Source organism: Echinops telfairi, unplaced genomic scaffold (assembly GCF_000313985.2).
Source record: "Echinops telfairi isolate 266 unplaced genomic scaffold, ASM31398v2 ScPeMD7_7468;HRSCAF=8506_0, whole genome shotgun sequence".
NCBI lineage: Eukaryota > Metazoa > Chordata > Mammalia > Afrosoricida > Tenrecidae > Echinops > Echinops telfairi.
Window position 1 is genome coordinate 54,517,434 of NW_022111369.1, and position 12,042 is coordinate 54,529,475.

At 46.7% G+C, this 12,042-nt stretch overlaps 1 protein-coding gene and 1 pseudogene across 1 annotated transcript in view; both read right to left on the reverse strand.

Annotated features, from left to right (window-relative positions):
* Window positions 1-12,042, reverse strand: part of LOC123520977 (amyloid beta precursor protein binding family B member 2-like) — a 279,202-nt gene that overhangs the window by 153,156 nt on the left and 114,004 nt on the right. The window lies entirely within an intron of this gene.
* LOC101660673 overlaps window positions 1,330-12,042 on the reverse strand; it is a 48,615-nt pseudogene continuing 37,902 nt past the window's right edge.

A 12,042-nucleotide genomic window follows, 5' to 3' on the forward strand; every position in this document is an offset into this window, starting at 1 on the left:
TTGTATGCTTCATCATTGTTACACTGCACCCTGACTGGCTTGTCTCCTCCCTGTGACCCTTCTATAAGGGGATGTCCAGTTGCCTACAGATGGGCTTTGGGTCCCCACTACGTCTTCCCCCTCCTTGACGATATGATTTTTTGTTCTTTGATGCCTGATAACTGATTCCATCGACACCTCATGATCACAAAGGCTGGTGTGCTTCTTCCATGTGGACTTTGTTGCTTCTCAGCTAGATAGCCGCTTGTTTACCTTCAAGCCTTTAAGACCCCAGATGCTATATCTTTTGATAGCCGGAGCACCATCAGCTTTCTTCACCACATTTGCTTATGCACCCACTTTGTCTTCAGCAGTCATGTTGGGAAGGTGAGCATCATGAACAGAATGTTAGTTTAATAGAACAAAGTATTTCTTGCATTGAGGGAGTACTTGAGTGGAGGCCCAATGTCCATCTGCTACCTTAATACCAAACTATAAAGATATGCAGATCTATTTCTCCATCATCATTTATAAATATATTTACATATGTACATGCTTGTATTTAGACTTCTATAAATGCCCTTTGCCTCCTAGCTCTTTCCTATATTTCCTTTTACTTTCCTCTTGTCTCACTATCATGCTCAGCCTTTATGTGGGTTTCAGAATTCCTCTCGGTTACATTGCCCTTGATCTAGCCCTACCAGGCCTCTTACACCCTCCTTGCCACTGATTCTGGATCACTTGTTGTTCCCTTGTCCCTGGGTTTGTTAACATCACTTCCTTTCCCCCACCTCCCCACTCTCCCATGTCCTGCTGGAACCATAGGTCCGTTGTTTTCTCCTCCAGCTTGTTTATCCCACTTATCTTATCTAGATAGACCTGCAGAGATAATAATAAACACAAAAGCAAGACACAGCAAAACAAAGCAACAAAAGAAAACAAAACAACAAAAAAAACCAATGACAAAAAAAAGAAAGGCCTATAAATAGTTCAAGGTCTGTTTGTTGACCTTTAGGAGTGTTTTCTGGTCAAATCTGATGAGGTGCCAAGCCCTGGCCCCCAAATCTATTTTTAGTATTCCCTTGGGACTTCCTTGCTCTGCTCCTCTTGTTCTGTTGCACACCCTTAGTGTCTTGCTTCAGTGTGGTGTCAAAATACATTTTAGTGTCTAGACATCAATGGATAATTCATTTTAAATGCTTCAGAAGTGAGGCTGACTGCAAGCTTCTTTATAAGAACAATTCCAACTTTTCTTTTAAGGTTTGCTGTGCACAGGTGGAGACCTTGTGTCTTCTTCTGGATAGGCAGGGCAGGGCTTCCCAGTTTGGTGGGGGAGGGGGGGGTGCGGCTCTACTTGCAGGCAATGAGCAGGTTCAGCAGCAGCACGATGCCCGAGTCCCCTCACAGGAACATCTTCGCTCTTGGAGATGTCGCGGTCCTTGTTGACGGCTTGGACTTCTTCTCGCCCTTGCCCCTCTTGGGGACCTCGGTCCACATCTCCTTCCTGTTCTCCAGCACCATGTTGCAGTGCCCGTGGTAGGCCTTCACGTGGCCCAGAAGCTTCTCATTGTTGGGATAGGTGAGCACGTGGGTGACGTTCTTGCCGGACTGCGTGAGCACGGCGAGGGGACCCGTGTTGAACTCCTCCTCTCGCGTCTGCTGCTCCCAAGGGTCATCTTGAGGAGGCTCATGGTGCTGGCTTGTTCTCAGATCAAGCCTGTCCCCTCCGTGTTGCTAATAAATTATGCCATTTTATAACAAGATTGGAACATTTCAATTTTACTATTATTTTTTTAATCATGTTACTGGGGCTCCTACAGCTCTTATCACGATCCGTACATACATCCATTGTGTGAAGCACATTTGTACATTTGCGGCTAAACAAAAGGTTGGCAGTTCAAACCAACCAACTGGTCCATAGCAGGGAAACGTGGTAATCTGCTTCCGTAAAGGACTTGGAAATCCTATACCAGAATTGCCTTGACAACAGCAGGGTTTTGATCATTAGTCGCAGCCTTTACAGGAGGCAGCATTCCTATCTTCTTCAAATGTGGTGCCCAGCTATCGAAAGATATAGTGTCTGGGGTCTTAAATGTTTTGATTTTAATAAAGAAGTCTGAACTCTGACAGAACCGTTTTGGGTTTCAGAACATCTGAATCTATTTTTGGTACCAAACTCACTACTAGTCAGTCAGTTACAACTCATACTGACTGTGAAGGGCAGAATGGGACTTCTGTGGGTTTTGGAAGCTGTCAATCATTATGGAAGCACAAAGTCTCGGCCTCCTCTTGCAGAGCAGCTGTGGACTCAAACAGCTGGCCTCGTGGGCAGCAGTCAAACACATAACCCACGACACTCTCAGGGGCCCTTATTTATTGTACAGTAATGCTTATTTCTGGCCCCTTTTTAAGATAATAAATTGGAACTGCCTGCTATGGAGTTCCTAATAAAGATGAAGTGATACTCGGAGACAATTCCAAGTTCCTGTAATTTGCACGATTCAAATATAGTTTGATCAAACAACCCTATGTGAAGTAGAACTAGACATAAATATTGGTACAACACAACCACTTTATGTAAAGCCAGCATGAACTTCCTCTATGTCAGGCTAGCTGACACCATACTAAAATAACCCGACTGTTTATGAACAAGCAGAGTGACGAGTGGAATACGGCACATGTTCTGTATCTCAAAAACTAGAGCTAAGAGGGTGGAAACTGGTGTCCTTTTTTGAATCAGTAGGCCAATATGCCCAGAAACAAGTCTAACATTTGAGGCACCAAAATGTGTGTTGTAATTTTTCCTCCAACCCTGATACCACATTCTTCTTCATATGGTCCAACTTCTCCAATGATTTGCTCAGCATGCAGACTGAATAAGTATGACTGAAGGAGCTGACCCTGGTGTGCACCTTTACTAATGGAAAACCAGTGTGGTGTTCCCTTGTTCTGTTCGCACATCTGCCTCTCGGTACATGTACATGGTCCACATGCGCACATGGAATATTCTGCAATTACTATTTTTCTCAGTACAACCCATAATTGCTGTGATCCATACAGTAGAATGCCTCTGTCAATAAAACGTTTTCAGATATTCTCTATGTTCAGCCAATATCTTACACAGCGATGATATCCCTTGTTCCACATGCTCTCGAGTCCAGCTTGAATTTCTGGCAGCTCCCTGTCAATATACTGCTGCATTCAGTAGTCAATGACCTTCAGTGGATTTTTACTTGCATGTAATAGTAATGAAAGTCCCCCATTCTGAGTCGCCTTTCTTTGGAATGGGTACAAATATGGATCTCTAACTGAATGTTCCCAGTGCTTCATCATCTTGCTGAAACATTCCCATTGGTATTCCTGCAACTTCTGGAGCCTTGGTTTTGGCCAATGCCTTGAGTGAACTTCTTACTTCAGTATGATAGGTTCTTGATCACAGGCTAACTCTTTTGGTGCAATTAATTTGTTTATTCATTCCGTCATTATTTGATGCTGCCTGCATCATTCAATATTTTGCTCACCGGATCGTTTTTAACAATGACATTTTTTTCTTTTTCCTTTTTTTAAGATCATTTTATTGGGATCTCATACAGCTCTTATCGCAATCCATTCATCCAGCCAGCCAGCCATTGCGTTGAGCACATTTGTACATATGTTGCCATCATCATTTTCAAAACATTTTCTTTCTACTTGAGTCCTTGGTATCAGCTCATTTTCTTTCCCCTCCCTCCCCCACCTTCCCTTCCTTGATAATTGATAAATTGTTATTATTTTTTCATGTCTTACACTGACCGCTGTCTCCCTTCACCCACCTTTCTGTTGTCCACCCCACTGGGAGGGGGTTATATGCAGATCATTGTGATCGGTTCTCCCTTTCTCCCCCCACCTTTCCCTAACCTTCCTGGTATCACTACTCTCATTATTGGTCCTGAGGGGTTTATCTCTCCTGGATTCCCTGTGTTTTGAGCTCTTACCTATACCCGTGTACATGCTCTTGTCTAGCCAGATTTGTCAGGTAGAATTGGGGTCACCACAGTGGGGGCAGCGGGCGGAAGCACCCAAGAACTAGAGGAAAGTTGTATGTTTCATTGGTGCTATAGTTCACCCTGACCGGCTCTTCTCTTCCTTGTGACCCTTCTGTAAGGGGATGTCTAATTGTCTACTGATGGACTTTGGGTCTCCACTCTGTGCTCCCCCTTATTCACATTGATATGCTGGCCACTTGTTTATCTTCAAGCCTTTAAGACCCCAGATGCTATATCTTTTGATAGCCAGGCACCATCAGTTTTCTTCACCACATTTGCTTATGCACCCATTTTGTCTTCAGCAGTTGTGTTGGGAAGGTGAGCATCACAGAATGCCAGGTTATTAGAACAAAGTTCTTGCATTGTGGGAGTACTTAAGTAGAGACCCAAGGTCCATCTGCTATCTTAATACTTAACATAAATATATGTACATAGATCGATTTTCCTATTATTATATAAATATATTTACATATGTACATGCCTGTATATAGACCTCTATAAATGTCCTTTGCCTCCTAGTTCTTTCCACTATTTCCTTTTACTTTATTGTCCCAATATCATGTTCAGCCTTCATTTGGGTTTCAGTAATTCCTCTCGGTTACATTGCCCTTGATCAAACCCTACCAGGCATCCTTTGCCCTCCTTGCCATTGATTTTAGATCACTTGTTGTTCCCTTGTACCTGGGTTTGTTAACACCCACTTCCTCCCCCCACCCCCCCATGTCTCCCCGGAAGAGTCAGTCCCATTGTTTACTCCTCTGGATTGTTTATCCCACCTATAGACATGCATGTCTAGACAGACATGCAGAGACAATAATAAGCACAAAAACAAGGCAAAGAAAAACAAAACAACAGCAACGAAAAATCACTGACAAAAAAAGAAACGACTATAAATAGTTTCAGGTCTCCTTGTTGACCTTTAGGAGTGTTTTCTGGACAAGTCTGATGGGGTGCCATGCCCTGGCCCTAAAATCTATTTTGGTACTCCCCAGGGACTTCTTTGCTTTGCTCCCCTTGCTGCTCTGTTGCAGGACCTAACGTAGTGTCTTGCCCCAGTGTGTTGGGGTCAGATCGGGCCCAATTCTCACACTGTGCCTCCAGTGTTGTCCCTCGTAGCCTTATGGGTCATTGAGGGACGTTGTGTCTGGTGGTGGGCCGGCCCTGTGGTCCTCTCTCTGCATTGGCTGCTCTGAGCAGGAATATCGTCCTCGGGACTTGGTGGAACAATGCAATTTTTTAACAGTGCTTGAATTTTTTTTTCCTCCAGTTCTTTCAACTTGACATATGCTGAGTGTGTCCACCCTTTCTGGTTTTCTCACACCAGGCTTGCATACTTCACTGTAAGACGTTAGTAAAAAAGTAGAATTGGTTAGAAGGGGTAAGTACTGAAGGTGAGAAGAGATCAGTGATAAGGGAAAGCCTATGTCCACAGGATGAAGGGACCAGTAGCGGGAAAGGCTTCGGCCGGGTCGGAGAAGGTCAGGAAGACTGAGTGCACGGGGGTGAACGGGAGGTGTGTGGAGTGCACGGGGGGTGAACGGGAGGTGTGTGGAGTGCACGGGGGGTGAACGGGAGGTGTGTGGAGTGCACGGGGGTGAACGGGAGGTGTGTGTGCAGAGGAAGGAGAAGTTGTGGCCGTCTGATCCCATTCAGCCTCACTGACAGCCGGCAGACTTCAACTCATAACCACCCTGTACAGCGTTTTCGAGGCTGTAAATCTTCACAGGAGGAGATATTCTCAAAGGAAGGAGAGTAAAGTTAAGTGGGTTTTTTTTAATAGGAAATCACTGTTTAGAAAGCACCGAGATGTTAGCTAATGGTGCTAACATCTCTGGGAATAGGTATTAGTGATGTTGTACAACTTGACTGGTGCAACTAGCGAAGCATGTTCAATTGCATTATACTGACGTTTGCTACAACAACAACAACAACAACCCAGTTTTCAGGTATCACATTCACAAAGGAAGCAAGAAATCTCACTCCCATAAGCTCCTAGACAACAGCATTGGGATACTGACGGCAATAACCTAGATGACATTGATTGTCTCGATACAGCATGTAGCAAGGCTCTTGGCTGAGAAGGAGGCGACAAGGAAGCGGTTGAGGACCCGTATCTGGAAATTCCTGGGCTCTGGAAGGCAAGCCAAAAGAAGCTGGAGCGGTCCCACCCGCCCTTAAAGTAAATAAGCATCCATTCCAGCGCATACCAGGATAGAAAGGGGCATTTGGGAGGGAAGGAGGAGGAGTTTAAAAGAATTACAAAGGGTAGATTGGCCCCAAAGTTAAAAGACAGCCTGCTTAAAATCATTTCAGGTTGTAAGCACCCACCATTCCAACCCACGGCTCACAACCCCAGGCGGCTTCTTCAGAAGCACCAAGCCCGGGACCTCCCCTAGGGTGACTAATCTAACGAAAAACAAACAAACACATCTGTACGTAAAGGCAAGCCGTCTGGGTGCGTGGAGATAGCAGTGGCCCTGCCCCTGGGACGTTCTTAGACTGGAGCACCTGAAAGAGCCCTGGTAGCATCGGACTGTGAACCGCAAAGTCTGTGGTCAGCCACCAGCGGGCCCTCCGGAGAATGCGAGGCTTTCTACTCCTGTCCAGTTGGAGTCCTGGACACTCACCAAGGCTGTGCTGCCCTGGCCTACAGGGTCACGATGTGTTGGTGTCCACTCAACGGCGGTGCATTTTTTTGGAATGCACCTAAGCAGCTCAGCCATGCCACTGCACTGCAGGCCCCTGCCCACTCTTCTGCCGAGGGCCTGGCAGATCCACAACGTGCTGGGTTACCTCGTTCTTGGAAAGAGGACCTGGTGTTGTCAAAGGCACGAGACTCGTGGCAAAGCCTAGCGCAGCAGCCGACCCTTGGCAAGGAGCCTTTAGGCCCACAGCGTGCCACCTTGATGAACAGGAAGGAGAATCAAGTCATCTTTGGCGCGTGGCAGCATGGTGGGACGAACTTCAGGATGGCTAGATTTGGTTCCAAAGCCATCAGCCGCCCTCTGCTCGGGTCAGTTCATCGCTGTGCCCCGGGGACACGAGAGACAGAGAGCAGTCAGGAGATGTGGAATTAATGAACAAGCTATCACAGCTGGGAAGGCTGCTCTCGACTATTGAGTAAGGAGGCCAATTAAATGGCAAGGTCAGAAGTAGTTCTTTTCTCACCCGAAGTGACTCTGATCAAAGCTGCACACTGCACGCTGCTTCCTGGCCTGCGCACGGCATAGAAGAAAGTCGGAATCAACTCACAAATACTGTGCTTCGTGGGAAGATAAAGAAATCTCGATACCTTGTGCAGATTTTAAAATGTCATGCGTCTTAAAGAGGAAGAGCGGTAGGTGTGAATGTTTGGAACACACGAAGAAACAGAAATTACACACTTCCAAGCATCTGGCTGCTTTCTTTGTGCGCTTTCGGTGGGAAGGGAAGGGCATCCTCACTGTAATAGCGTGGGGCCTCGTTGCCCAGATGGCAAGCCCAGCATCCACCTGCTCAGGTTGAACTCACAGGGGCAACGATGCTAAGCTCTTCCAATGTGCCTGCCTCAAAACCTCTGCAAATGTACCACAGCGATAAATCCCTGCCTCGCTGCCATCACGGTGACTGTGCAGGGCAGGGTGGAACTGCCCCTGCGAGTTTCCCAGGCTGTAACGGTGAACCGGAGTAGAAAGCCCCATCTTTCTCCTGCCAAGTGCAAACTCACTGGCACTGAGCCAATGCTGACCACTAGTGGCACGTCTGTGTTTATGGAACAGATTTCTGTTCCTCTCTTTTGTCAATTCTTCGAATACAGACGTGCTGAAATATCACTGACAACATTTAACATGGCTTATATAGGACACACCGGGGCACTGCATTCATTAAGTACTGCCTGGAAATTAATGGTGAAGTTTTGAAAAGCAAGGGGTGCTTTTTTTTGGGGGGGTGCTAAAGCGAGGAATGCTTTTGGGGGGGGCTAAAGCAAGGGGTGCTTTTTTTGGGGGGTGCCTGAATATTCACGATGTGGTTTCCTTTCCCTTTGAGCTGTTACAAAAGAAAGCCTTGATTCTGAAAACCACTGCTCTGCTTCTGAAATGTGATCGGCGATCAGCGCTATCTCGGGGTGGACATGCAGTTGGATGTGGCCGTCCTGTCCTGCGTCCTTAATGAGTAACAATCCCGGAGGGCGCCGTGAGAACATCTCGGCTCCCTCAAACGCCAGCCCTTAAGAGGCGGATGGGGGTGTATGTGCCAGTTCACAAAGTGGTTAGCGTGCAACCTTTTAATTCTGATCTTTATGGTGCCCGGTAACATATTCACTACCATAAATGCTCGGACAGCAATCCTCAACAAACACATCAGAGCTGCCTCCTGGCCTGCAAATTCTGATGACGCCGATGGGGAACAAAAATGTCAAGCATTCGCTCAAAAATAAACACGTCGTGTTAACAGCCGCTTGCTCTACTGTCTTCTGCTCAGTATTTCAAGACTCAGCCGTCCTATCGCCGCTCACATATTCCTTGTTATTGAGATAGACGACAATCTTGTAAATGAAGTGGAGAGAAAAAGCATTTTGCTTAGTGCAATTTTTTGAAACATAGAAGCTGACTGGAGCAAACCATTAAAAAGGTTGTATGTGCTCTTCAAAAACAATATATGTTTTATTACTCATTACAGTTCTCTGCGACACTAGGCTGCTATGATACAATAAAATGTCTGCTTTTTCACAAATGCCAAGGAATAAGATATTGAGACAAAGCAAGATTTTCATGATGCTTAAAGAAATAACCTACTCAAGCAACAAAATGGGTTTAAATTGAGCCACACTGGATGAATCTATTTCTCACCCCACCCCCTCCCGACAGGTAATGCTTCTCACAAGTGAGGGTGGCGACACTGGGTCTCCTGTGCTGTGGACACGTTATCAGGAGAGCCCAGTCCCTCGGAAAGGACACCATCATCGGTGTAAGCAGAGGGGTGGAAGACCCTACAGGAGATGGGTTGACAGCGGCCGCCCCAGTGGGCACACACAGAGTAACGATTGTGGGGCGAGTGCAGGGCCAGGTGACCTTTCTTTCTGATGCTCATGCTGCCACTGCCGTGAGGTGCCGCAGAGCCAGTTCCGGCCCACAGCGATCCTGTGCTCAGCAGAACCGAACACTGCCGGGCCTGCGCCATCCTCACGGTGGTTCCTCTTCTAAGAGAGGTTAGTTTGTTCTTTTGGCGGTCAGGACGCTAATCCAGTCTTCTCCAGCACCACAGTCCAAATGCATCTACGCTTCTTCCGGCTTCCTCCTTCACGGTCGAACTTTCACATAGAAATGAGGCCACTGGAAATACCCTGCCTTGGATCAGGTGCACCTTAGTCCTCAAAGTAACATCCTTGCTTTTCAATATTCTAAAAATTTACTCAATTTGCACAGATAGTTGCTAGAGGTAAAAACCAATTAGCTAGCAACAACAAAAGGTAATATTGTCTCCAGAGAACCCAGAATAGGAATGCTCTTTGGGGACACTGGATCCTCACTACGACAATAAATCATTGTACTCCATGGGAACACACGAACGTTACCTCCGAGGGAAAGACGGTCCCCGGAGATCATAGGCAGGAGCTGAATTTCTTCCCATCAGGAAGAGGGATGAGTAAGAAGTTTCTATCAAACCAGGAGAGCACACTGAGAATCAACAAGAAGGGCAAGCCGAACGTCACACACCCAGGGCAAAGCACAGCTACAGATACCTTCGGGAGAGTCAAGGGTGAATCCCATTGGCAAGCTCAGATCTAGCCAAGATCTGCCACCAAATGCAGATGGATCTGAGCGAAAGAAACCTCCGAAGCAGAGAAGGGTAGGATGAGAGTCCAGCTTGCTATGTGTGCTGCTAGTCACTGGGTTAAATGACCCCCCGTAAACACCAATAGCACGACAGATGCCTCTGGAACCTTCCGGGGCACAGAGGGCTTTTGCACCACCACTCACAGGCGCTGCTGGCTGCTAGACAGTTTGGCTGTTTTTTTGTTGGTTTTTTTTTAGGTTGGCTCTTGTCTGTCCCTTACCCTCAAGAGTCAGGTCTCACTGCTGCCAAAGCATCAACCTCCCCCTTCTTCACGTCCAGTAGTATTTTGGAAACCAAATAAACTGAAGAAATATGCAAGAACTAAACTTAAAGTACCAAGCTCCTGATAAAAAGTCTAAAGGGCTCGGTGCTCAAACAGTGCACAGACTGAACACATACTTTGGCTGCTGACATGCCTCTTTCTGTTGTTTCTGGTTACTCTTGGGTTGCTAGCTGCCAAAGTCAGCAGCAAAAACCACCAGCTGCTCCTCGGGGGACAGACCAGGCTTTCTACTCCCACAACGAGTTAGACTAAGACACAAGGGCAGTTCTGCCTTGTCCGGTAAGTTCACTATAAGTTGGAATCTACTCGATGGCAATGAATGAGTGAGATAGTTAATGTTTATTGTGTTAACCTGGCAGATAAACACATGTGGGGTTAATTGAAGGGCGGAGAGAGAAATGGCTCGGTGAGCCTCACCTTTCTAGTTCTCGGGTCTCTTGCTTTGTGATGGTCGGACCAGGGTGCTGCTGCTTTAGCCAGTTCCCTGCTTCAGCTGGCAAGGCTCACTTCCTGCAAGACATCCCTGAGGAGAAGCCGCATGGACCTACCCCGATGCAGCCCTGGGTGCTGGAGCAGCCATGTGGAGACCCCTGCCAGCGCTGAGATGCTTACACATTCACTGACTCGGCTTTCTTCCTGCAGTCAGCTTCTTTGTGTGTGTTCTGTGAGATGGAGGAAGACTTTGTGGATTGGTGTCGGACATATGGGCTGATGTTGGACTTCTGGGTTTGGACAGCACTGGGTTGGGATGCTTTCTTACTGTACACTAACCCTTTATATAAAACTCTCTCATGCATATGAGCTTCTGTGGATGTGTTTCCCTTGTTTACCAGACTAACACAGTGAGATAATTCAAATAATATTCCTAAAGCCGAAATCACTTGAAGTCATTGAGCACAAATACAGGCAAGCCTAAAGCGTGCCCCTCCCTGGGATTGTTATTTACACGTGGCCACTATCATTTAACTAGGTATCAGCAGAGCCTTCAGACACACGACAGAATCAATTACTCTAATGGAAGTTTATCTCTGGAAATGTGAAAACAAACTATGAATATGGAGAGAAGAAGGCTTTGCCACTGGCTAGGTGACTGGTTGTGGAACAAGTCAATTAGCTTTTCAGTACCTCCTTTGAGGGGGGCCGTGATGACTCACTAGTAGAATTCTCCCTTTGCTGTAGAAGACCTGGGTTCAAATCTTGACCAATGTACCTCACATGTAGTCTTGTGTGTTGCTATGATGGTAACAGGTCTCAGTGCAGCCTCCAGACAATGACAGGCTAGGAAGAAAGGCCTTGTGAGCTATCTCTGAGAAATCCAACAATCGACACCTGATTTAAAATGTCAGCTCACCAACAGAGGCATGCACAGAGACATCAAGGGTTGGGGGCTGACTCAAGAGCAACTAACAACAGCAAACACTTCCTCGATAACGCTAATGGTACCTACTTGGCAAAGCTATCATGAGAATAAAACAAAAGGTTCAGAAGAGACCAACAAATGTGAATTAGACCCTAATGAGGAGAACGCACACTAGATATGCCCCCTGGTGACATAGCGGCTATGCATTAGGCTGATAACCCCTACGTCGGCAGCTCAAAACCACCAGCCACTCCTCCTCAAGAGGAAGACATGGCTTCCCACTCCCATAAGGAATGGCCGTCTCAGAAACCCACAGGGGCAGTTCCTCCCTGTCCTACAGAGTCGCTAGGAGGTGGGATCGACTTGACAGCCCGATGGTCCTCATTTAGAGCTGGGGCAGTCATGTGGCGAGTCATTTCCTACATCTCAAATGACAGCATTCTTCTTCCGGATCATTTCCAATAGAACATTCCTTTCGGTTAGCCGATAAAATGTCCACTAACCAAACTGCTTAAAAAGCACAAATACGACTTCATTTTCCGATTTGAAAAAAGAGAAGGAAACAAATGCCGAAACAT